We start from the raw sequence: 26,995 nt of genomic DNA on the forward strand, positions 1-26,995 counted from the left end.
ATTAAAAACAGATGCAATCAGAGGTGGGGGGAGTTGGGGTAGGGGAGACAGGAAAAATCTGCCCTGTGTCCATGTGGGGTTGGGGATGGGGGTGACAGTGAAATTCTACCTGGCAAGTTATGCCATTGCAACAGAAGAAGTAAGAGGTCAGTTTCATAGATTCAATTAAACCTTACCTGGTTTTGTAGTTAAATGCAGCAGCATGCCCCTAATTCTTCCTCTAAAGCATTACATATGCTGAAAGCTCTAGTATTTGACCTTACACACTTCCACAGAAGAAACTCCTAAGTAACCTTCAACTTCAATAAAACGCTGTGTTCATTCTTCCCCTTGTGTTCAACACACAGCAATCTAATACACCTCATCATGTGGTCCGTTACCATGGCAGCAATGAATCCAGCTGCTGAAATACAAAAGACTGACAAAAAGTTGCTTTTTCCCCCTCCACCCACCCTGACAAAGTCAGATTTTTTTTTTTTTTCCTGTATGACAAGTCTAATTTGAATATCTTTCTGTTGCTGACTCAACTTTGCAGACAAGGAAAAAAGAAAAAGAAAAATGAGTAAAAAAAGGCAAGAATAAAAGGGCTCCCAGAAAATGTAAACCAACTAATGAAATACCAATATGCATTTTTAAGATGCCGCTAATCCCTTGAAAGACTGATGATTATCTACTACTTCTGTGGACCAAATATTTTAAAATGTCAGTTACTAACTCAGTAGGAAATGCAGCATTAATCTCCCAGCATCTTTTAAAATATTTTTAAAAATACACGAAATGATTCAGTAAATACAGATGCTGGGAAACACTACATTAGCCTATGAAGGGCTAGTCTCAAAGTATTTTCCTAGGGGAAACTCCTAATTACAGCTCAGAGGTGGGAGGTAACATTCTTCATTTTCTTTTCATCAAGACCCTGTGTTTATCTGTTATTTAAACAGATTAGATTTCAGTTCTATTTAAAATGCTCATAGATTTGGATCTAGGGTGGTGGAGCCTACTAGAATTACGCAAACTGTATCTGGGGGCTCTATATTAAGATCAAGATATGGGGTTGGCACAATATTAACTCTGAGCGATCCAGGGATCCCCTTCCCCCAGACCAATGGTTACATAATTAAGATTGAAGGAATCACCTTCATTTCTTCCCAGTATTTTAAGGAAGGCTGACGGGAGGAGTCCTGAGTGGCTGGGGCTTCACCTCATTTCAGCTGCGGTTCCTCCCTCCCACCACAGGGCTCAGCTCTAGCCAGAGGCGGCTTTGTCCCTCAGGCCTTGCATTGCTACCCTGCTGTGTCCACAGCCCTGCTTACTGCCCGTATTTAGCTCATATTTCATAATACTGTGTTTACATATCTAACTTCTCTTTTTAGATATGGACTCTCCTAGGAAAGGGAGCTGTGTCTTTTTCATGTTTCTATGCCAGTCATCGCTTTGGCACAATGAAGGGCTCAGGGACAATTTATTTTCTGTTTTTTAAAATTAAAATAGGGTTGATTTACAATGTTGTGTTAGTTTCTGGTGTAGAGCAAAAATGATTCAGCTATACACACACACACACACATATTCTTTTCCATTATGGTTTATTGAAGGATATTGAATATAGTTCCTTGTGCTACACAGTAGGACTTTGTTGTTTATATATTTTATATATAGTAGTTTGTATAATCCCAAACTCATAATTTATCCCTCCCCAGCTTGGGCAACCACATTGTTTCTATGTCTGTGAGTCTGTTTCTGTTTTGCCAGTAAGTTCATCTGTGTCATATTTTAGATTCCACATATAAGCGATATCATATGGTATTTGTCTTTCTCTTTCTGACTTATTTCACTTAGTGTGATAAGCTCTAGGTCCGTCCAGGTTGCTGCAAATGGCATTATTTCATTCTTTTTTATGGTTCCACTGTATATATACAGCATCTTTATCCATTCATCTATGGACATTAGTTTGTTTCCATGTTCTGGCTATTATAAATAGCGCTGCTGTGAGCACTGGGGTACATGTATGTTTTCAAATTAATTTTCTTCAGATAAACGCCCAGGAGAAGGACTGCTGGATTATATGGCAGCTCTACCTTTAATATTTAGGAACCTCTATAATGTTCTCGATAGTGGCTGCAACAATTTATATTTCCACCAACAGTGTAGGAGGGCTTCCTTTTCTCCACACCCTCTCCAGCATTTGTTATTTGTAGATGTTTTCATGATGCCCATTTTGACTACTAGGTACAATGGTGGTAACTCATTGTAGTTTTGGTTTGTATTTCTCTAACAATTATCAATATTGAGTATCTTTCATGTGCCTATTGGCTGCCTATATCTGAATGTCTTCTTTGGAGAAATCTCTATTTAGGTTTCTTCTAGCCAGTTTTGATAAAGTTGTTTTTTATCGTTGTTGCTGTTGAGTTGTATGAGCTGTCTGTATATTTTGGAAATTCACTGTCGGTCTCATTGTTTGCAAATATTTTTTCTCAATCTGCATGTTGTCTTTTCACTTTGTTCAGTGGCTATTTCTTGAACGCATAAAGCAGGAAATGAATGTTTTACCTTAGAACAGTGGAGGAGCCCTCAGCTCCTCCAGGACTGAGCTCAAAGCTTTTCCTCTAGTGGTTAAACCCTTACGAGGTCCACATAAGTTTTTCCTTAATATTCTATGCCACTAATGGACATGAGCAACAGGAGCCTGGAGCTCTTCAGAGGATCCATCATGGAGCTACCCAGACATGGGTGTGAAACGCGGCTCCTGCTCACGCCCGTTGGTGATCTTGGATAGATCATTAACCTCTCTAAACCTGGGTTACTGGAAAGCTCCTACTTTAAACAAAATGAAATGAGCTAGTTCAAGGGAAGCATCAAACACTGAGCTTGGAAACAAACTAAATGCTCAACAAATGATTGCTAGTACTGTTTAGGAAAACTGTGAATGACTTTTGAGCAAGAGGGACAATGAGAAAGTGTACTGACACCTACCTGACTTCCTCTTGCTGATGAAACTGTTGATTGATTTAAATCAGACTCATACATGCACTCCATAGTATAAGTTAGGGTAATGACGCAGCATGAACATAGAGACCACACCAGGCAAATACCTAGGTTGCTTATTCCTACCTACAAACCAACAAGGGGGGGATAACCAGTCAAGTGGTTTTACATATTCCCAGGGCAAAACAGGTGGAAGAGGGTTAAACTTGGGAGTCAATTAAAAACCTTTTAAATATGAAAGAAAAACACAGTAAAGAAAGCAGTTCATTTTGATACTTACATTGGATTCTCAAGAAATGGTCTATATGTTATTTATTAGTATTTTTTCAAATTAAAATGGAATATGAAGAACTTTAATCATAAAAAGCTTGATATTAAAAATTATATACATAGATCTCATCTTAAAACAATTTACCAATGTTGGATTAACAGTAGCTTTTAAAAGATTACCCTGAAAGCAATAATGAACACAACATTGTAAATCAACTATACTTCAATTAAAAAAAGAAAAGATCGCCTTGATCTGTAACAAGGGCTCTAAACTGCTCACCAATACAGACTTTTAGCTGTTTTTCTTCACAGGCATCTAACTCAGGAAATTACCTGACACCAAAGCCAACTGCATTGGAAAATTAGCATCAAAATCCCTTTGAAGACTTATAGTGCAAAGCAGCAGTCAGGGGTTAATAAAAAATCCCGAGAGAAAAAAACTTTCATTGCAGGAAGTTGCCAGAAAGGATAAAAATGAATGTTGCACATTGCAAGATTTCTCTAACATTAGAAAAAAACAGCCCTACAAGAAAATTGGTAGAGATTATTAAAATAGCTTTGGCACTGCTACAACTCTGAAAAATCCTTAAGTGCTGTGACTCCTGACACACAATTCTATAAGCACAAGCAAAGAAGCAGGAAGCACGTCCATTGGAGAATTCAGCACCCGCTAATCCTCTTCAGGGCAGCTGATGAAGGCAAGACCAAAAGGACCACCGTTTGAATAATTCATTTCTGTGGGAGTCCTTACCGTGTGCCTTTTCCCCCACTAGGAATTGGTTATGTATCTAATTGTTTTTCATTGTATAAGTTTTAAGAGTTTTATGGAGTGGGTTGTCCAAAAAGTTCATTCGCGTCTTTCTGTACGATGCTATGGAAAAACCCGAACGAACTTTTTGGCTGACCCAAGAGTTAATGTAGACTGCTGCTAGAGCATTCAATATGATTAGCAAACATTCTTTGTCAGGGGCTAAAGCAACCTGTTTGATTGTCTCTCTTTAAGATGTCAGTATATTTGGTTTCGCCAGGTTTTAAATCCCCTTTGCAAATATTAACGTCTCACTCAGTGCGAACAAAATTTGTAACATAATCCGTGCTGGTGTGACCCACTTAATTTCATATGAAGAATTCAGTCATCTAGGGAGATAGCTTTTGTGACTTCATGCACAAAAGGCATTGAAATACTGTACTCCAGAAAGTCAATTTGCTAAACCATGGACCCAGGGACTTGGGAGGAAGCTTACAGGGTTACTTGCTTCACTGCTCTCTCTTCAGACAGGAGGGCACCTAATTTACCAAACTCAAGGTAATAATATAGGCTCAGAGGTCACAAGCTTGAATTAACACATTATTGACCAAAAGATTTTTGCAGAAACGAAAGCCTGTGGTGTTAACATGTCTCCGGTCAATAACGGGTGAAACAGCATGGTTACAAAAAACTGGCTGTTAACGTCAATGAAACTAAAACAGGACAAACAAATTTGAACCTCAACAAGAGTGATTTTTTTTTCAGGTCACATTTTGAAACTGTTATTTATTTTATAATACCACAAAGTGCTTTATTGTTCAGTCACTGGTTTAAATCAAATAAGAAAACTTGCTAACAGCAACCACAAAGTGATTGTGATCTATTGAATAGTTTTGGCAAGCACAGTGTTTCTTGGGCTGCTCTGAGCAGCTGACCTAAAAAATATTAATCGGATTAGTATCTATTCTACTCAAGAAAATTTCTTATGAAAGAACAACACTCTTGCAAGCCATTTCAATTTATATAACTCAATATCAAGATAGTCTCTTTGACCCTTAAGATGTTTTCAAAACATGTACTCTTCCTTTGAATTGTACTAATCTTGCTATAAATAATAAGGATGTCTTTGTGTTTTTCTACTGTTGACACATCACAGAAAATGCCTCCTTTTTTAAATAGCACTGTGAAATGAATGCCTACGTTTTCTGCAGATAACTTATTTGTAAAACTGGAATCATTTTGCCATGCTCACTTAGGAAAACTTATTCCCAAATTTCTGTTTGTTTGCTTTTCATCTCTCTCTAAAATTCATAATTATATAATTATATTCAGGATCTTTCCTTAATGAAAAATATGCTTGGTTTTCAAACTTAATAATAAAAAGTTATACTTGTCCATTTCCTCACTACAAGGTAATAATATCACAGGTTCAAAGTAGAGAAGTTAAAAAGTGCAATTCATGAAATAACCTTAAACACATATAATTCAGCTATCTGAAGTAACAAATACTGATGTTATGATGTACTTCTTTAATTTACATAGTAAATATCTTGGATAATGTTGAAAATTGCTTTCTATTGCTTAATGAAAGACACATACAATAAACATGCAATCATATTATGTATTCTTTGAAAATATTTTTTGACAGTTGCATAAAATTCTGCTATTCGGATGTATCAGAATTGATTTAGCCATGCCTTATTGTCAAGTATATTTTTAGTCTTTTCCAGGTTTTTTATTATAAGCAATATACCTTTGCATATGAACTTTGATCCCATCTTGGGTTATTTCCTTAGAATGGATCCCTTAGAATGGAAGGGAGATTATTGGTTTAAGTTAGAAAGTCTAAGGATACAATTTTAGAATTGACAGGATTCATACATATAATTTGGAGAAGGAAATGGCAATCTACTCCAGTATTCTTGCCTGGAAAATCCCGTGGACCGAGGAGCCTGGCGGGCTACAGTCCATGGGGTTGCAAGAGTCAGACATGACTTAGCAACTAAACCACTACCAGCACCACCACCATACATATAATTTAGCATAATACTTCCTTTTATAGAAGAGAAAACTGAGCCTCAGTGAGATGCCAGGGCTGGCTCAGAGTCTCACTGTGAGTTCTTCTGGTGCTAGAATGGAAACTGGGTTCTCTCTGATCTGCTTTGCTTTCTGTCATTTCACCATGTGTGCATGTATGCATGCATGCTGAGTTGTTTCCGTCGTGTCCGACTCTTTGTGACCCTATGGACCATAGCCTGCCAGGCTCCTCTGTCCATGGGATTTTCCCAGCAGGGATACTGGAGTGGGTTAACATTTTCTCCTCCGGGGGATCTTCCCGACTCAGGGATTGAACCCTTGTCTCCTGTGTCTTTACTTTGCAGACGGAGTCTTTTCTGCTGAGCTACCTGGAAAGCCCACCATGCTGACCCTGAATGGCACTTCATCTCTGAGGGGCTCCCTCCTACATATCACCTGTGAAACTCCATGAATGTGCTCTGAGCCCAAGTCAGGAATGGGAGTTACTTGGTGGTGGGTGATGCTAGTTGTTGTCAGGGTCAAGCCACATGGCAGTATCTCTATAGCCACTTTCCGCTGAACGCAAAACAGAGTGGATACTGAGAAGAAGCAGTCTCCCAGACCCAAATCTGTCCTGAGAAAAACAAACTGGAAAAGGATTCCAAGAGAGTTGAGAGGACTCATAAAATCAGTGAGTTCAAATTGATATAAAATGTAGAAGTGCTCTTTGATGGGGCCCAAGTTCTTTTATGGTCCTGTATTCTGTCGGAAGAGCAGAAGAGCTGAGTGACTGTATGAATGGTAGATTGTCAGGAAGCTCGTAAAGGAAGGGGAAGAAATATGTGTCTGGTCACCCTCCTTGACAATCCCATATCCTGTAAATTCAGGTGTGTTTGCCCAGCCATGATGGAGTTTCCATCCGACAGGATATATGATATCTCAGCTAGAGGGAAATGGAAAGACATTTCCAAAAATCAAGTCTATTTGTGAAGTCAAGGAAACAGGCAGATTTCTGTAGACCTCACCCTTAAAAGAATTCATTTTCTTAGTCTGAAGACAGAATCCACAGAAATTATGGGTTCTCAGTCTCTTCCATGTGACTTGTTCTAAGATCAGATGACTTATTCTAATAAATATTATAAGTGCCTTCTAAAAGCACACACTGTACTATTTGTAGGCAAAGAAATATAAATGGCCTATAATCTAGATGGGGAGATAAAAACATGGATAAAGAAAATATAGCTGTAGATACAAAACATATGAGAAAAATATAATTAACTGACTTGAGAGGAGACAGGTAATTTAATTAGGTTAGTTTAAACAGAACATTTAGGGGCAAAAAGGACCCATTCAGGGTGTCCTAGGCTTGGAAAGCATTTGCTGTTATGATAGTAGGTGTGTTTTCCCAGATTCTTCTACTTCGTGTTCTGGACTTGGGAATACATCATCAGAGCAGACATTCTACAACACAGAAACAGACTTAGAGACTTAGAGAACACATTTATGGTTGTCACAGGGGAAGCATGGGGGGACAAGATAGGGAGTTTGGGATAGACATGTACGCACTGCTGTATTTAAAATAGATAACCATGAAAGACCTACTGCATAGCATAGGGGACTCTGCTCAATGTTATGTGACAGCCTGGATAGGAGCGGAGCTTAGGGGAGAATGGACACATGTATATGTACGTCTGGAGCTTCCCAGGTGGTGCTAGTGGTAAAGAACCTGCCTGCCAATGCAGGAGACGCAGGAGACGTGGGTTTGATCCCTGGGTCAGGAAGATCCCCTGGAGGAGAGCATGGCAACCCACTCCAGTATTCTTGCCTGGAGAATCCCATGGACAGAGGCGCCTGGCGGGCTAAGGTGCAATAGGGTTGCACAGAGTTGGACACGACTAAAGAGATTTGGCATGCACATACGCATACATATGACTGAATCCCTTTACTGTCCACTTGAAACTACCACAATGTTGTTAGTAGGTTATACTCCAATACAAAATAAAAGGCTAGAAAATAAAGGTGGGTAGAGGGATGCCTGATGAGTGTTTTCGGTGATGTAGGAGTGATAAAAGCTATTGAGTTTCTCTCGCCCTTTGCCATGCATCCCTGGGAAAGGACAAGTAATTAAGTGCCAGTGGCAAGGTGAAGAGGGAGGGTGGACTGGAAGTGTCTCTCAGGTAGTGTGTGTCTATATGTCACGGGTAAAGAGATGGAGAAACCAAGAGGCCAATGGAATGTCCAGTGGACATTCAATGTACCTGTGGACATTGAGGAAAAGTTAATTATTGATGACAACCACAATGACAGCGAAAGGGATGAGAAAATGAAGCAAGTTGTGGAGGGGAATTAAGGCATTAAGGCAAAACTATAGAGGATAAATTATTTCAGGAAAACATAGAAACAGCTGGAAAAGGATATAAAGGTGATTTGGGGGGAAAGATAAAAAGAGATCAAATGCGATTCAAGGGAACATAGTGAAATTACTTAGGCAGTGAGAGAAAAAGGATATGAGAGAAACACCTTTATTGAGAAAGTTGAAATAATTGAGATGAGTAACAAACTAATATTTGATATTTCATTCTGTATTTAGTCTTAGTTGCCCAATTGTACCTGATTCTTTGCAACGCCATGGATTGTAGCCCGCCAGGCTCCTCTGTCCATGGGATTCTCCAGCCAAGAATACTGGAGTGAAAGGCATTCCCTTCTCCAGAGGCTCTTCCCAACCCAGAGATAGAACCAGGGTCTCCTGCATTGCAGGGAGATTGTGTACCATCTGAGCTACGGGGAAGTCCCATTCTATATACAGACTTGAATGACCTCTATGATTGGGATGAGGGAAAAGATTCATTGGCTTCTTAAACACATTTTGTATAAATTGACCCATAACATAAAGATATCAGGCGCTTTGGACCCTTCTGGGTGACTGTTGTGGCAAACGCCACCTTGGCAGGGGCCATCCGTCTGACAGTTCAGAGGTTTACGTATGTGATACCCAGGGGGGTCACTGGAGCCCATCTGAGAGGGGTTATCCTCAGCCCACACTTCACACTGGTCAGTTCATCAATCAGGTCACTGCATTCCCTTTATAGCCTCGGAGTGACATGTGAAATGGAGAAACTGGAGAAACCATTCATTATATGATGGAGAACAATACACAGGAAGGGAAGTGGCATAAAAGTCTGTGAAGGAGGCACTTAAGCGTTTGAAAGGATATCTGCAGGTAAATAATAGTGAGCAGGTGTTCTCCCTTTATTACTGAAGGCAACACAGTCTGCCTTTGCCAGAAGAGACTTTAGGAAGGACCTCCTGATTTAATATCAAAATTATGGCATATACATAACACAAAGCAGAAGGGCACTAGCATCCTACACCGTTCGTCAGAGAGGAAAGTGTTTTGGGAGGATATTGCTGCTGCTGCTGCGTCACGTGAGTCGTGTCCGACTCTGTGCAACCCCATAGACAGCAACCCACCAGCCTCCGCCATCCCTGGGACTCTCCAGGCAAGAGAACCGGAGTGGGTTGCCATTGCCTTCTCTTGGGAGGATGTTGGTCACTAGTATTTGTTATACATGTAAAGACCCTTGACATCCCGGTGAAGACACAATGATGTGTTTATAGGCTCCTAAACACACAAATCATGCAGAGAGAAACCTGAATTTACATATTAGCTCCTTTGGATATTACTGCTACAAATGTGACAATATAGGAGAGTTCAGATTGCCCACGCACAATGTCATGGGCAATAATATCCAAAGCGTTAAACACAAACACATCTGCTTTATCTATTTCAGGCTTTATGATATCTTTGGTAAACACTGTAGACCAATTAAAAAAATAAAAGTAAGCAAAAACATTTTCTAATCACTTACAGTCCCACCAACCACAGTTAATATTTTTGGATTTCCCTATTTGTGTCTCTCTCTATGGAAATATACAGCTTGATTTTTAAAAATTTACTTTACTGAAGTATAGTTGATTTACAACGTTGTGTTAATTTCTGAGTACAGCAAGTGATTCAGTTATACAACGGACAGCCTGATTTTTAAAATGGACTGTTACTTTTCAAACTATATAGCCATATTCCACATACAGACTTGACTTTTTCTGGGCCTATTGGTTATACATGGGCTTCTTTTGTGGCTCAGACAGTAAAGAATCTGCTTGCAGTGCAGGAGACCCGCGTTCGATCTCTGGGTCAATAAGATCCCCTGGAGAAGGGAATGGTAACTCACTCAAGTATTCTTGCCTGGAGAATCCCATGAACAGAGGAGCCTGGCAGGCTACCATCCCTGGGGTTGCAAAGAGTCGGACATAGCTGAGCAACTAACTATTGGTTATATATTGCCTGGCCTAGAAGATAATGGTAAAGATAAAGAAAAACTAAGTCACTCAAAAATGCTGTGCTCATTACAGGTGGAAGAACTAGAAAACAATGTGTTATTAACTGGAATGGGGAAGGGTTTGGGGACTAAATCCAGAAGGAAATAGTGTTGGAGTTCTGGGATCCGGGAACAAGGTCTAGGTCAAAGGAAACTCCTACCTGAATGGGACGCAGGTTCTAATACATGGTGATGACCCATGGAGGATGGAGGCAAGATAGGACCCCTTTTGATGGATGTGACTATGGTCTAAGGTATAATTGTGCTGATCATTCACTCTACTATCTGGCTTATCTCCCTATTATCATCAGGACTTCAGGAAAGCTCTGAGAATGGTTCTCAGTTTCACAGTGAGTCCCATGGTTATTAAGGCCACGTCCAAGCTTGGAACGGGGTAAGAGGAAAGAATGGTCTCTCTGCAGTGATCTGGTGTTACCTCAGACCTCTCTGAGAAAATAACATTTGAGACAAAGCCTGTGGAGAATGAGGAGGAGGCCTTTCTGACAAAGAGAAGAGCAAGGTGAGCCCCCCAAGGCAGTCAGAACCTGATGTGTTCCACGAATACAGCGAGACCAGCATGGCTGGAGCTCTCCGCAGAAGGGGCGGAAGGTCAGGGCATGAAAAGGTTGGCAGGGACCGGGACATACTTTGTGGGACATACTAGGGGCTTCTGTAATTTATCCTCAGTGCAGTGGGAAGCTCTGGGAGGACTCAGAACATGAGAGTAAAGAAATAGAATTTTAATTTTTAAAAGAAACCCTGGTTTGGGTGTGGAGAAGGGATAGGAGAGGGGCAAGAGTGGATGAAGTGAAAACAGTCTGGGGGCTGACTGGTGACTCTGGACTAAAATGCTGGCAGTGGAGACTGAGACGTGGACACACCAGAAATATATTCTGGAGGCAGAATTCATAGGAGCCTTTCATAGACTGAATGTGGGAGGATGAGTGAGAAGAGGGTGTAAAGGAGAACCCCCCACATTCTAAAATAAAAGAAGGACGGATAACCAACAAAAACCTATTGTAAGCACATGGAACTCTGCGCAGTGTTACGTGCCAGCCTGGATAGGAGGGGGTTTGGGGGACAACGGATTCATGTATGTGTATGGCTGAGTCCCTGCATTGTTCACCTGAAATTATCACAACACTGCGAATCGGCTATACCCCCCCCCCAAATGTTTTTGCTGTTTAAAATAAAATAGAAGGAGGTGCCATTGACTAAGATGCAGGAGCATGCGGACGGCAGGCAGAGTGCGGCAAGGCATGTGTGCAAGAAAGTGTTGAATCTGAGGTGCCTCTGAGACTGTAAAGCAGTGATGTCAGGAATGCTGTGTCTACATATGCCTAGAGCCCTGGAGAGAAGGAATGGACGGAAATGTACAGGTGGCAGTTGTAGGTACAAAGCAACTTTTTAAAAGCTGTGTTGAAAGGAGATCATACCTGGAGAAGTAGCCCAAGCTTCCTCCCCCAGACAGAGGGGTCAGGGAGGTGGGGGAACCTGTGAGTAGCTTTCAGTGGAGGCTGAAACAGGGCAGTTTTCCAGGAAAGAAGGTGTGGTCTTTGAATTGAAAGCTTCTGAGAGGTTCAGATGATATTGCAAGAAGCATTCATTAGCTTTGGAATATGAAGATAAGAATGATCTTAATAAGACCCTTCTCAGGGGAAGGTGAGGATGAGGAAGTGAAGTCAGCTGTTCCAAACAATTTTTTTTGGAGAAAGTTAGATTTGTGTAAACAAATACAGTCAACAGAGTATTTCAAATATAGGAGATTGCAGAAAATATTTACAGGCTGAGGAGAGTGGCCCCCTAAAGTCAGAAACTGATGGTAAGGGACAGAAAATAACTAATTTAACGTATGCAGTCCTGAAGATAGTAAAAGGGGACAAGGTTTAGAGGACACATGGAGAGAAATGGCCACATGATGTGAGGGAAGAAGGAACTGAAGGTGCAGGTGGAGGTATGCTTGCAAGTTTGGGCAGAGAAAGAGGAAGTTTCTATCTAATAGCTTCTGTTTTCTTGCTTCTAAGAAACAAGTTTGCTGGCCACCAATGAAGAATAAAGAGAAGGTTTGATGCAAGTGAAGAAGAATGAGCTAGGCCTTTTGGAGGGTAGGAGAGTAAACTGTCTATAGAACTAGTAGGATAGTCAGGGATGGCTGCAAGCACTTGTGAAGGGGTGATCACGAGTCTAGAACAACATCAGCATGGTCAGTTGTGTGATTTGCAACAAAGCTCAACAAGTAGGGAAAGCCTGGATCAGCCAGGGGAGTGGGCTCATCCATGGCTCTGCTTTGTCTAGTGGATGTGATGGGAGATAAGATGTGCAATGGTGTTGAAAGTACATCCAAGAGCAATACAAGGGCTGGACCATGGAATCTAGGCAAGAAAGGAGAGAAGTAAAGACAGCAGGAGACTTTTTGTTGGTATGAAAGAACTAGGGAGGGGACATGGGTAAATTTATGGCTGATTCATGATGATGTTTGGTAGATACTAACGCAATATTCTAAAGCAATTATTCTTCAATTAAAAATAAATTAATAATTAAATTTTTAAAAAAGCTGCTTAAAAAAAAAGAACTAGGACCAAAAGACCCTGCAATGAACACAAAGAAATGCAAATGTGGAGATCAGAGAAAAAGAGCTAGAAAGGTGCGGTGCGGCGTTTGGAGAGTGGGATGTCTTACTTTCTGATTGTGGAAGGGGCTCAGTGTCTGAGTAACTAGCTCCAGTGGTCATCTAAGAAGTGGCTGGCTGAGGTCAAATGGAGGGATTTTTCCTGGCTATAAAGAAATAAGAAGTTTAGTAGGAATACTGATGTGACCTAAGCAGAGCCAATCAAAGTCATGTGAGAAACAGCATCCAGTTCTTTTCTCTGTGACTATGGCTGGGCAGATTACATATGCTGGGAGATGCCAGTGGCTTTCTTCATCACTGATTGGGTAGAGCCTCCTTAACTATTAATCCAACACCAGAGGAAAACAGAGCTAAAAATGGGGAAAGAGACAAGGTGCTGAGCATAATCTTTGAACCTACCCTTTCTGAAGTCTGACTGCCTGTGTGTCAAGAAAAGATTCTTTTGTCCCTGGCAAATACAAAGCATAAACTAATACAGATGGATCTGTTTCATACAATCTACGAAAATGTAACAGATTTGTTGCTTACCTACCTAATAGCCACTCTTCTATTTTTCTTTGTGGGCAGGGTTGTCGTCTGTGGCTACTCTGTAGGTCTATAGAAATGTTTAAGTCCATCACTGCTATTGCAACCCTCTGGCCAGTGATGCCAGTAAAATATGAAGGAAAATCTGCTGAGGGTGGGGAGAAGTGTATAGGCACATGTGCATGCATGCTCAGTCACTAAGCCTTGTCTGACTCTTTGTAACCCCAAGGACTTTAGCCTGCCAGGCTCCTCCTTCCCTGGGGTTTTCCAGGCAAGAACACTGGAGTGGATTGTTGCCATTTCCTTTTTGGGCATCTTCCTGACCCAGGGATCAAACCCACATCTTCAGCATCTCCTGCATTGGCAGGCAGGTTCTTTACCCCTGAGCCACCTTGGAAGCCATGGATAGGCATACCTCATTCTTTTATTTTTTATAAATTGCTCAATTTGTGGCAACCTTGTGTCAAGCAAGTCTAGAAATGCCTTTTTTTTTTTTTTCCCCAACAGCATTTGTTCACTTTGTGTCTCTGCATCACATTTTGGTAATTCCTGCAATACTTCAAACTTTTTCATTATCATTATGTTTGCTATGGTGAAGTATGATTAGTGATCTTGGACCTTATTACTATGACTTGTTAAAGGATCAGAGGATGGCTGGTATTATTTAGAAATGAAGAAGTGATACTTTTAAGTTAAGGTTTGTACATGGGTTTTAAAGGCATCATGCTATGGCACAGTGAGACTATAGTACAGTAGAAACATAACTTTTATTTATTTATTTATTTATTTTTTCAATTATTTTTATTAGTTGGAGGCTAATTACTTCGCAACATTGCAGTGGGTTTTGTCATACATTGACATGAATCAGCCATGAAACATAACTTTTACATGTACTGGGAAACCAAAAACTTCACATGACTCACTTTATTGGGCTATTCGCTTTACAGTGGTGGTCTAGAACTGAACCCACAATATCCCTGAGGTGTGTCTGTAGTGAACTGAGGAGTGTGATGACTGATTTCATGTGTCAACTTGACTAGGCCGTGAAAGCTTTTTTCACTCAACATTATTCTGGGTGTGTCTGCAAGAGTGATTCCAGATGAGCTTAACTCTTGAGTTGGTAGATTTAGTGAAGCAGATTGCCCTTCTCACTGTGGGTGACTCTGTTGAGGCCTAAACAGAAGGCAAGAGGATCTTCTCTCTCTTTGCTGATGGTCTTCAAGCTGGGATACAGAACTTATTCCATTGTCTCTCCTGGTTCTCAGGCCTTTGGACTATAGATTAGAGGACTTAGCCTCCATAATTGTGTCAGCCAATTCCTTATAATAAATCTCTTTTATATCTTGTTGGCTCTGACTGATAAAAGTAGTGTCCCTCAAAATATCACATTTCCCCAGAAACAGAATGTGACCTTATTTGGAAATAGAATCTTCGCAGATGTAATGAGTTAAAGACTAAGATGAGGTCCTACTGGAGTGGGTGGGCCCTACATCCAACGACCAGTATCCTCTTAAATAGAGGAAAGGATGAAGAAGGCCATTTAAAGACATACACATGAAGAAGACCATGTAAAGACAGAGGTAGACACTGCAGTCCAACGGCTACAAGCCAAGGAATGCCAATGACTGCAGAAGCCACCGGAAGTTAGGAAGAGGCCCAGCAGGATTCTTCCCTAGAGACCCGAGGGAGCCTGGCTCTGCCAGCACCTTGGCGTCAGACTTCTCTCCTCCAGAGCTACGAGTGAATAAGTTTCTGTTGTCTTCAGCCAGCTAGTTGGCAGTCATTTGTTAGAACAGCCCTAGGAAACTAAAAAAGGGAGTTTCTGGGAAAGGTCTCTTCACCCAAAAAAGAGACTCAGAGGGAGAAGTGAAAAACTTGGTGGGTGAGGAAAACAGTAAGCGATGCTGTGTGGCTGGGGCACAGGCCAAGTGATTGGTGAGTCAAGTCCCAAGAAGAACCGGAAGTGGGACCGGACTCAGCCAGCTGTCCCCAGAAGGGATGCCAGGTGGGGTGAAGGAACAAGTGGATGGAACTATGAGTCAGGTCATGTTCTTTTCACATGCTGTAGATGATGGGGTCCTTTTTACGCTGAGTGTTGGCTCATGTAAATTACTTGCTTCCCTGCTGGCAATTACTCAGATTTCCCGGGTCGGGGGTGGGTGCTGCCCTGCCCTGGCCGTTAATGGCTGCACTTCCTCTTCCGGTAGCTCAGACTCACTGAGGGCGAGGCCAGGGGGCTTTGACAATAGATGACAGCCAGCCTGTCATCTCCTTTAAAATGACACGCTTGCTTCCTCAGACGCTATTTCATACCATCTGATCTCTGGCGCACATTTGGCCTTTTCTATACACCAAGTTCTGCCCGGGGATCCCATCTTCCCCTCCAAAGTTATCTTCCAAAGACACTTTAAAAAGTGAAATTTCCTTTCTCTGGAGCCTTTGTCTCTCCCCTTTAAACAACATCGTCTCCTCGTTTCCAGTTCACATCCCTAGAACCCGATCAATTCACTCTAGGCTCTGGGGATGGACAGACAGCCATGATCAGCCTGTCCAGATGACACACACGTGCATTATAACAGGGACCCTCTAGACACACAGTTTCAGGGAGCACAAAGGCAGCTGAGGTAGGCCTTTTTGAAGAGGGGAGCACAGTTCCTGAGAGGAGCAGGTCTTTGGAGTCTCACCTACTTTGAATTTAGGGTCCATTCCATGCTGACTGCATGGCCTTGAGCAAGATACTTAACCTTCTGAAGCTCAGTTTCACCATCTGAAAATGAGGATGATACTAATACCTAGCAAACAGAATACAGGTGAGTATTAAATAGGTAACATATGAAAAGTACCTCATGTGAAGCCCGGTACACAGTTCACCGTGGCTCTTAATATTTAGAGCAGGATTTCTCAGTCTTGACACTATTAACATTTGGGGGTAGATAAGTTCTTTCCTTTAGGAGACTGTTTTAAGCACTGTAGGATGTTTAGCTACATCCTGGCTTCCACTCATGAGATGCTAATAGCCCTCCACACCCCCACGCCCCTGGCTGAGAACCACTGCTGTAGAGTCAGGTGGGCAGGTCTTTGTACACCTCTTAAGAAACAGAGGTAGAAAATTTTCTATCCTGTCTACATTTAAGACAGATTCCACACAAATGGCTTTGTTATTACTAGTGGTTTTTCCTGGTGGTTTAGTTACTAAGTCTTGTCCGACTCTTTGCGACCCCATGGACTATAACCCATCAGGTTTCTCTGTCCATGGGATTCTCCAGGCAAGAACACTAGAGTGGGTAGCCATTTCCTTCTCCAGGGGATCTTCCCGACCCAGGGATTGAACTCAGGTCTCCTGCATTGCAGGCGGATTCTTCCTATTTAAGTAAAAAGATCATTAAGTAAAAGAGATCATTCTTCTTTCCAAGCACTAAAGTATGTATCTTTCCTGATGCACTTCAAATTTCCCGCTTGGTGGACACAGGGAGGTGAAGTAATGATGGGACATGAGAGTGGGATCCGACAGCAGAATCACTTTCCAGTGCTGGCACTTCTTTGATGTCTTATTTTTCCCCTTTAAAATTCATGTCAATTTTGCTTTCAACCCAATTGTATAGTCATCACTGCCTTCATAGAAATGTATTGGCCCCTTTCCCTTTCACTGAGTAAAATGACAGGGGACAGTGTTTTATCCTAGATTTTGGGTTCCCAGGCATACAACCAAGCCGCCCAGTTAAAACAGAATGCTGTTATGTGGATGCCCTTCGAGTTTTTGGTGGTGTTTCCTTCAAAATCTATTAGGCATATTTTATTTTACGGGTTAATTTCACCAACCAGTTAAAAGTCCTCTTACATGACCTGTGTTTCTTTTGCTTCTACATTGCTTTTTAAAAAATGGCCTTTCAAAAGGGGGAGAAATGTTTCAGAATCCTTAACAATTCAACTTGAAAAAGGTAATGTTATCAAAGAATGAAATAAATGCTGAAATAACTCCCCCCGCAACTGATCAAACACATCATAAGTATTTGGGAAAAAGCTGTAAAACAGTATGAGTCCTAGTAGACATTTCATTCTTATACTCTGTAAAACTACATCAAAGATCCAGTCTCTTTGCCTCTATGGTCAGTCTCTGAACCCCTGTCAGACCACAGAGAGGAACCTTATGTTAAATGTTAATTCTCATTTACAAGATTTAAGGAGCTACTTCTGAGAAAGCTATTGTTCCGTCAGCCCATTGGAAATGCCTGTACAGAATTAAGGTGTGGGTCACCCAGCTGAAACTGATGTCAATGGTTCAGTTATTCATTCATGCTCTTCAGACTCTTGGACATGCCTCCACTGGTTTCCAGGCAACCGCAGCTCAGGGCAGTTAGTATTCATGCTTCATGAATTCTACATGTGAGTAAGAAAAGGATCTTCATATTTTAATGAGCAGGCATTCATGAGCTGAGCTAGACGATAACCTTTGTTATTAGGTAAGACAAAATATGGGGAGGGCCTTTACCATCTTTCAGAAAGTGGATGAATACTCTTTTCCTGAAAAGCCTTTGTGCTTACAGGGGACAGCCCTACACAACACAGCCTCGAGCAGGATGATATGGAAAATCTCAGAGAAGTCCTTTTCATTGTATGGAGAAATTCCTGTTAAGAACTCAGTTTAGGACCGGGATTTATAAACCCTGGTTCTCAGGCCCTTTCACTCCTTGTACTGTAGGAAGAGAGATGTCAGGAGCAAACAAGAAGGTTTCTACATTAGGGTTATTTAATCATTGTGCCCAACATCTACAACTGTTCATGTGCTGTGCTTAGCTGCTCAGTCGTGTCCAACTCTTTGCGACCCCACTGACTGTAGCCCACCAAGCTCCATTGTCCATGGGGATTCTCCAGGCAAGAACACTGGAGAGGGTTGCCATGCCCTCCTCCAGGGGATCTTCCCAACCCAGGGATCGAATCCTGGTCTCCCATATTGTAGACAGATTCTTTACCAACTGAGCCACCAGGGAAACCTGCAAATGCTTCATGCCAAGAGACAAGTCAAAGTGCTGGGGAATGTGGCAGGGCTGAGGTGGTGGCACGCTTGGTATTACTCAAGGTGGCTCTGTTGGCTGTGTAGGAGGCATATGAGTTGGGGGAGGGGGTTAAACCAGGGGGCCTACTGAGCTGAGATCGTAAGAGGCTCATTTGCTATGGATAAACGGTGAGGATGAAGTCTTATCTGCAAACAGCATGTGATATCACTTATATGTGGAATCTAAAATATGGCACAAACGATCCTATTACAAAGCAGAAACAGACTCACAGATGTAGAGAACAGACTTGTGGGTGCCAAGAGGGAAGGCCGGTGGGGGAGGGATGGACTGGGAATTTGTGGTTAGTAGATGCAAACTATTACATATACAGTGGATAACTAGCAAGGTCCTACAGTATAGTGCAGGGAACAATAATCAGTATCCTGGGGGTAAATCATAAAGGGAAAGGATATAAAAAATAATGGATATACGTGTACAATTGAGTCAGTTTGCTGAACAGCAGAAACTAACACATTGTAAATAAATATACTTTAATAAAAAGAAAAAGACTGTAGTCTAAAATGGATAGTGATAAGATTTTTTTCTCTCTCCAGATGTGCCTTTTGTGGATGCTACTACTCTGGGAAGAAATTCAATGTCAGAAAGGAAACCATGGGAGACTAGGAGTTGTTGTTATGTATTAGGAAGGAATGATATAATAAAAACATGTTCTTAGAAAAGGACAGCCACCTTACTTATCTATGCATCTAGACTTGGAAGATTATGGCAAGTGTTTGTTACATAAACAGTAAAATTTCTAGCTCACAGTTAAAGAATTGTTAGGAATTGACAGAATAAAGAACTACCTTATTCATCTGCTTTGATGATGAATTTCAGGTTCACAGTTTCAGATTTTGCTAAAATAAACTCTGTACAAATTTAAAAGTCAGGTTTTGAAATTTATAAACAATCAATTGATGGTTAAAATACAAGCTAAAATAATAAACAACCACTCATAAGAATATACTCACATTAAAGCACATTATTAACTTTCATAAACATCGTAACCCTTAGATTTTTGATAGGAAAATACTGTTTCATCCGTTCTTGTGATGATCACAATTCTTCAAACCATACTTATGTAAAGATAAATAGCATTCTGCAAACCTCTGGGGAACAGAGAAGAAATCAACCAACAAAAGATCGCCCAACAGGGAGGGACATAATCTGGGAAAGCGAACAGAATTCTTACTTTTTCTAAGGCATTTATCTTACTCAAAGATCAACATAGCACGTATGCTCATATTTTTACAAACTTCTTTTTCACTTCTGAAATGTTGTTATCCATACAACAGTGGTAAACCAAAGACACAGGCATGTATTTTGTTGTTTTCATATATAAAGTACTTATGATTACACTATTTTACAGTGTGTGCTAAGCTACTTCAGTCATGTCCGACTCTTTGCAACACATAAGAGAGGTGTAATGTGTACTTAAAAACAAATGAATGATCATTATAGGTACAAAAGGGGCACAAGAATCATTAGGATTTTTCACAAAAGAAAGGAATACTTCTCTGGATACTGATTTTTGCATTTAAAATGAAGTTAGAAGGTTGCTTTTCTTTTAAAAAAAATTGACTATAGCTGGTTTACAATGTTGTATTAGTTTCAGGAGTACCGCAAAGTGATTCAGCTACATATATATGTATGTGAACACATATACAACCATGCAGAGTCAGCTGAGTCCAACTCTTTCTGACCCCATGGACTGCAGCCTGACAGGCTCCTCTGTCCATGGAATTTTCCAGTATTCTTATACTGGAAATCCCAACCCAGGGATTGAACCCACATTTCCTGCCTCTTTCTTCACTGGCAGGTGGATTCATCACCACTGAACCACCTGGGAAGTCTGAACACATATACACCTTTTCCAAATTCTTTTTCCATTGTAAATTATTCTAGAGGCTCAGACTGTAAAGAATCTGCCTGCAGAGCAGCAGACCTGAGTTCCATCCCTGGGTGAGGAAGATCTCCCAGACAAGGGAATGGCTACCCACTCCAGTATTCTTGCCTGGAGAATTCCATGGACAGAGGAGCCTGGAGGGCTACAGTCCATGGGGACACAAAGAGTCTGACATGACTGAGCAAAAAAATATTTTTTAATTTTATGGGTTATTATAAGACATTGAATACAGTTCCCTGTGCTACACAGTAGGTCCTCATTGTTGACCTATTTTTTCTATAGTAGCATGGATCTGTTAATCCCAACTCCTAATTTATCCCTTCCCACCCTTAGTAACCATAAATTTGTTTTCTATGTCTGAGTCTATTTTGGTTTTATAGATAAGTTCACTTATATCAGTTTTTCAGATTCCACATACAAGTGATAATCATGAGATAATTGTCTTTCTCTTTTTGAAAACTTAGAGTTTTATTTTATATCAGTTCTTATTCTTATACATGGTATTTGAATCGTGTGATTTAAAAAATCCAGAACAAGTTTATGTAGTCTCTTAAGAAGTGCTAATAGTGTCACTATGTCTAGAGAAATTTTTTATTTCGCATCCAAAACAAACTGTTTCATAATTAGTTATAAATATTCATTTCATAATTATTAAAGAGAAAAAAAGAAGAGAAATCCTTGCCTTAAAAAGTCCCCAGCTCTAGTGTTGATTCTGCATACCATTTAGTTCCAAAATTCTATCAGTCTACAGCTTTAGACATCATTTCCAAACTTATGCTCACATCAATAAATGATGTTTTTGCATAAATAGGTTTCAGAACCACAAGGTGCTATATCTTTTAAACTCTAGTTGAACAGAAATAGTGCTAATTTTAGCATCGACCTAAACATAAACTTATTTGCTATGAAAAAAAAAATGTGTGGACTTATAAATAGCTTACTCTCAGGAAATATTTTAAATAGAAAACTCTCATGTTACGTTACAAATATATTCCTCTTATAGGATTAAATTGGAAAGCTCTTTTACAATGGCAGTTTGGTGCAGTCGAAAGATATGACAACATTCTTGTTCTGTCACTTACCAGAAATATGACATTAGCAATTTACCTTAACTCTTGGGATCCTAGTTTTTATCTAAATAAAGAGGGAGATAATAGCTAAATTGAAAGGTTGTTATGAAAATTAAATAAGATGATATTTGTGGAGCCTCTGTTTTGGTGCTTGACATAGAATGGTACTGGCTTCCCTGGTGACTCAGTGGTGAAGAATCTGCCTGCCAATGCAGGACACGTGGGTTCCATCCCTGGGTCAGGAAGACCACCTGGAGAAGGAAATGGCAACCTACTCCAGTATTCTTGCCTGGGAAATCCCAGGGACAGAGAAGCCTAGTGGGTTACAGTCCACATAGTCACAAAAGAGTCAGACATGACTGAGAACTAAACCACAACAACAACAAACATAGAATGGTATAGATCCTCCCTGTAAGGCCCCCTTTTCCCTGATGGAGCATTCCTTTCATTATAATGGCTGGATGTAGTATGAGACTCTTCACCGCACAAAAAACATCCAAATATCTCAAAATGTGACCCTTTATACTTCATTCAAAACCAGCAAGACTACTCTGAACTTGACAAAGAAGATTCAAAGATTAACCAAAAACCCTGGCACTTCTCCTTGATGAACGTTTCAAAGGGAAGATGGACAGGTAACACAAGAAATCACACCAGACTACGGGGGACTGAATGAGATGGCTTGTCTTTCTTATGTCTATAATAGGCACTTATCTCTTAGAAATGACCCAAAGGGTTACATGAATTCAGAGATAGGACTGATAGCAGTTGAGCCAGGAGGAGTTCATCAATTACTTCAGGGAACATGTAACTTTCAGAGGTGGTGGATCTTGAAAGATAACTAGGATATTCCAAGTCTCTGAAGAGTGCATATGTGCTTATGGATAAGGAGGATTTGGAGAGGGGATGCAAGGAACATCTAGACAGAAGAACCATCATGAGCAAAAGTGAGGGCATAAAGGGTATGGCTTTGGGACTTCCCTGGTGGTCCAGTGGTTAAGAAATTGTCTTGCAATGCAGGGGCCGTGGTTCAATCCCTGATCGGGCAACTAAGAGCACATATGCCAAGGAGCAACTAAGCCCATGCACCACAATTACTGAGTGCCCCCTTCTCCACACGCGCGCACACACACACACACACACACTCTGGAGCCTGCGCACCACATTTAGAGTCACTGCACACCACAAGGAAAGATCCTGCATGCTGCATCCTTCGTGCTGCAACTAAGACTCAACACAGCTAAACAAATAAATGAATAAAACAAAGAGCATGGCTTAGAGAAGGCAGATCATTCCCATATTAGCAAAGGTCAACTGATGAGGAACAAAGGGAGGTGTGGAGACTCAAGGGGTCTGTTGCGCCTCTGTGTTCAGTCGCTAAATCATGTCTGACTCTTCTGTGACCCCATGGACTGTAGCCTGCCAGGCTCCTCTGTCCATGGGATTCTCTAGGCAAGAATCCTGCAGTGGACTTCCATGCCCTCCTCCAGGGGATCTTCCTGACCCAGGGATTGAACCTATGTCTTCTGCACCTCCTGCACTGGCAGGCAGATTCTTTACCACTAAGCCACCGGGGAAGCCCCACTAAGGAACACAGGAAGATTTTGTTCTCAGCGGATGGGCCAGCCAACAGTGGCTTTGAGACTGAAATGGGTGAACAGCTGCTGTTTTGCTGGGTACCTGTCATGTACCAGGAAATACTTTGTTGTTTTATGAACATAATTTTCTAGTCTTCACAACAAATTAGATATATCTTTTCAGGTGGGGAATCTGAGGCTCAGAGAGCTTAGGTAACTTGCTGCTCAAGATTATACATTCTTCAATTAAGCAAATAGCATGGAAGAGCAATAGGGTTTTTGAAATATTAATTTCAGAACAAACCATTAAAGAATAGAAATGATGAGATCTGAATGTCAATTAGGAAGTCAATGTAGGCAGTCATGGTTTAAAAGGAAAGGAGATTAGGAATATTGAAAAAGGAATTTGTGTTCAAAGTGAGGCTGTTCAAGATTTGAGTAAGATTTCTTTCTCTTTTTTTTTTTTTAATCCATGGCTGATTCACGTCAATGTAAGAGTAAGATTTCTTAATACAGGTTTATTCTAGAATGACATACATTTAAAAATAATAAACGATGTGGATTCTGTGTTTTACAGTTACTTGATGACTATATTACACGAGAGACAGTGCAGCATAATAATTAAAGTTCTCAGGCTTTAAGCTATACTGCCTGGTTTTGAATCTTAACCCCAATTTACTGAACCTCGGGCAGGTTATTTAACCTTTCTGGGCCCTAGTTTCCTCATATTAAAAAAAAAAAAAAAGAAATGAGGGCTTCCCAGGTGGCGCTAGTGGTAAAGAATCTGCTTGCCAATGCAGAAGACTTAAGAGACGTGGATTTTATCCCTGGGTTGGCAAGAATCCCCTGAAGGAGGGCATGGCAACCCATTCCAGTATTCTTGCCTGGAGAATCCCATGGACAGAGGAGCCTGGAGGGCTACAGTCCATAGGGTCGTAAAGAGTTGGACATGACTGAAGTGACTTAGCATGCATGCATGCACTTATATCATAGGATTGTTTAAACATGAAGTATATGAGCATATAAAGTAGTGTTTGGTATAAAGTAGGAACAAGCTAGCACTGCTTTGTGCCTTTGTTCATATTCACCAGTTTGTTTAAAAATTATCTGCAGGGTGCCAAGCACTGTGCTTGTTTTCAGGGATGCAAATAGGGAAGAACCTCTGTCTCCTGCTACCAGTTAATCACTAAAGAGATGTTGCCTCTAAGCTTAAATTACACATAATGGCCAATATCTGCGATGACCATTACCCTGCCTTGCAGATAATGATTGGTAAGCTAAAATACCTTTGTTTAGTTCACAGGAAACATCCTGACCAGGCCCACCTGTGAATGACTGCAGGAAGGAAGAAATTAACACATCTGGCTGACCAGAAGGAGTAAATGTTTGACTTTATTCCCTTCCTTTTTAGTATAAAAGAGGCCTGAATTCTAACTCAGGGAAGATGATTCTTTGAGACATGAGTCCACCAACTTCTGAGTCTGCTGGTTTCATGAATGAAGCATTACTCCTCACCCCAGAAACTTGTCTCTTGATTTATTGGCCTCTTGTGTGTGCAGTAAGCAGTAAGAGCTTGAACCTGGCAACACAAAGATGGATAACAGGTGACTTCAGCTCACAGATGGATAACATTTGATTTTTCCAACATCCTATTCTGTGGTTCAGCAGAAGTACTAGGACTACATCTTGATCAAAGCACTTTCCTCAACTCTTTGGGCACCAGTGATTTAAAATCTCTATTCATTAAGTTGCCCATGAGTGTCAGGACGAATACTTCCAATCCTCCTACTTCCTCCTCCAATATGTCATTAAGATATGTTGAGCCTGAGTTGTCTTTTATGATGGGTGCTCCCCTTGACCTACTAGGCAGTATTATGAAGTTAGTGAGATGATTTCAGTAGTTTCCACCTACTTATGTGTACCAAACTCTCAGAAGCTGAGTGTTTGCATCACTGCCTCAGGAGTTGCTTCCTTGCTAATTCATTAGACTTCTGTGTGATGCAGTATGTATTATTAATGGATGTATTTCTCTTCCCAAGAGTATTTTTTAAATGTAACTTTATAAAGCCTCATTTCCACAAACTAGAGAGAAATATGAAGGACTAGAATTTTCAGTGCCATACTAAACTAAGGGACATGTGAGAATACAAGTGATACAGTGCAAGTTAAACCATACCATAAAGCTACTCATCCCTGCGTCTCCTAATTTTAGATTATGAAGGAATCCAAGTCATTCTGCTCATGACCTCATTTCATATAGTCTGAAAGGATGCTCATTTAGACACTGCAGGTTTGACATTGCCATTGGTTGAATAAGTGAAAATCTGTCCGTAGAAGGGACACCATGTCCTTATGAGTGTACCCACAATACATTAAAATAGAGGAGCAGTCATCATGACCTCTGAGAAAAGACTGAAAAGGAAAATGTCTACATAAATGAGAAGGAAATGAAAAGAGCGAGGCATTCACATTTAACACAACCAAGTGATGTGCCAAAATGATTAAGTAAAAAGCTTCTTTAATATCTAGGAAGCCCTTTAGAGTGAGAGAGATTGTTGGGACAATGGTAAATTGTTTATCTGTCAAAAAAACAAACAAACAAAAAAACCCCACAGACATTGGAATCCTCCTCACTTTGCTTTCCAACATATTCAGTATTTATTATGGGATTATGGGACAATGCGAAATGTTCAGACCATAAGGGATCTTCAAATAGAAAAAAACTATTACTGAAAGACAGTGATGAGATCCATAATAAAATAAATCTGAAACTCGAGATTCAAATGTGAATGCAGGAATGAGGCTGAACTCTAAAAAGAAGTTCTTATACTGGGTATAGAGAAGTTTGTGAAATGTGACTATTAGTAAAGTAAAACTCATTTATGGTGTATAGCTGAGAATTAAAAAATCTTACTATAAATTTGATATACACAATGGAAATATTGACAAAGGCTCTGTTAACACCAACAAATTAATACTACAATATTGTATAGCTTAGAATATGCAGTATGTAATATGTATATATGAAATACATATATGGCTTTAAACTTATTGGGCTTGATGTTTTCCAGCATAAAAATATCTAGTTTTACATTTAACTTAAAAATTTTTTTCCTGAGAATCACTTATTTTCCTTGAGTGAAGCAAGTAATCCCTATTCACTGTTCTTCCAATAATTTTGGAAGAAATTAAGCATTGACAAGTCAGTTAGGACCTAACCAAGAAAAGAGAATACAGTCTAAACATTTTTAAAATAAATGGAATTTAATCCAGGAAAATGGCTACACAGATGATGGAAGGATTGAGAAGCTAAACTGAGGATAATAAATCAACCTGGAAATTAGTAGCAGCAGAATGTCACAGGTATCAGCACCCATAGTCTCAAGGGACAGAGAGAAGAAGTGATGTTGTGTGTACACTCAGTTGCTTAGTCATGTCTGACTCTTTGCAACCCCATGAACTATAGCCCACCAGGCTCCTCTGTCTATGGGAGTTCCCAGGCAAGAAAACTGGAGTGGGTTGCCATTTCCTTCTCCAGGGGATCAGCCCAAGCCAGGGATTGAACCCAAGTCTCCTGTGGCTCCTGCAGCAGCTCAGAGTTCAAGGTCATCGGGAAAAACTAGAGGCAAGAAAGGATGGGTCTGAAAGCTGGAAAGGAGCTTCTAGGAGTCAGCCCCCAAAGAACCAGCAGAATACGAGTAGGTCATGGGATGGATGAGAAGTTGAAAACAGGCGTAGACTGGAACAATGGAAAGTAGAGAGTGAAGTAAGTTAATAAGTTTTCTATTTTCATTTTCTCCTCCAGAGTAATGTTACACTAGGCAAATTGATTTACTGAT

At 40.6% G+C, this 26,995-nt stretch overlaps 1 protein-coding gene across 28 annotated transcripts in view; it reads right to left on the reverse strand.

Moving 5' to 3' along the window:
- DTNA (dystrobrevin alpha) overlaps nt 1–26,995 on the reverse strand; it is a 415,842-nt gene that overhangs the window by 197,071 nt on the left and 191,776 nt on the right. The window contains exon 1 of one of the 28 annotated variants that reach the window (XM_043889356.1): nt 177–380. The exons of 24 other annotated variants lie outside the window; for them this stretch is intronic. The gene's annotated coding sequence lies outside the window, so the exon portion shown is untranslated. Of the gene's footprint in view, nt 1–176; nt 381–26,995 lie in introns of those variants that run through there. 3 more of the 28 variants (XM_043889360.1, XM_043889379.1, XM_043889382.1) reach the window with 3 other exon arrangements.

Source organism: Cervus elaphus, chromosome 27, assembly GCF_910594005.1.
Source record: "Cervus elaphus chromosome 27, mCerEla1.1, whole genome shotgun sequence".
Taxonomy (NCBI): Eukaryota; Metazoa; Chordata; class Mammalia; order Artiodactyla; family Cervidae; genus Cervus; species Cervus elaphus.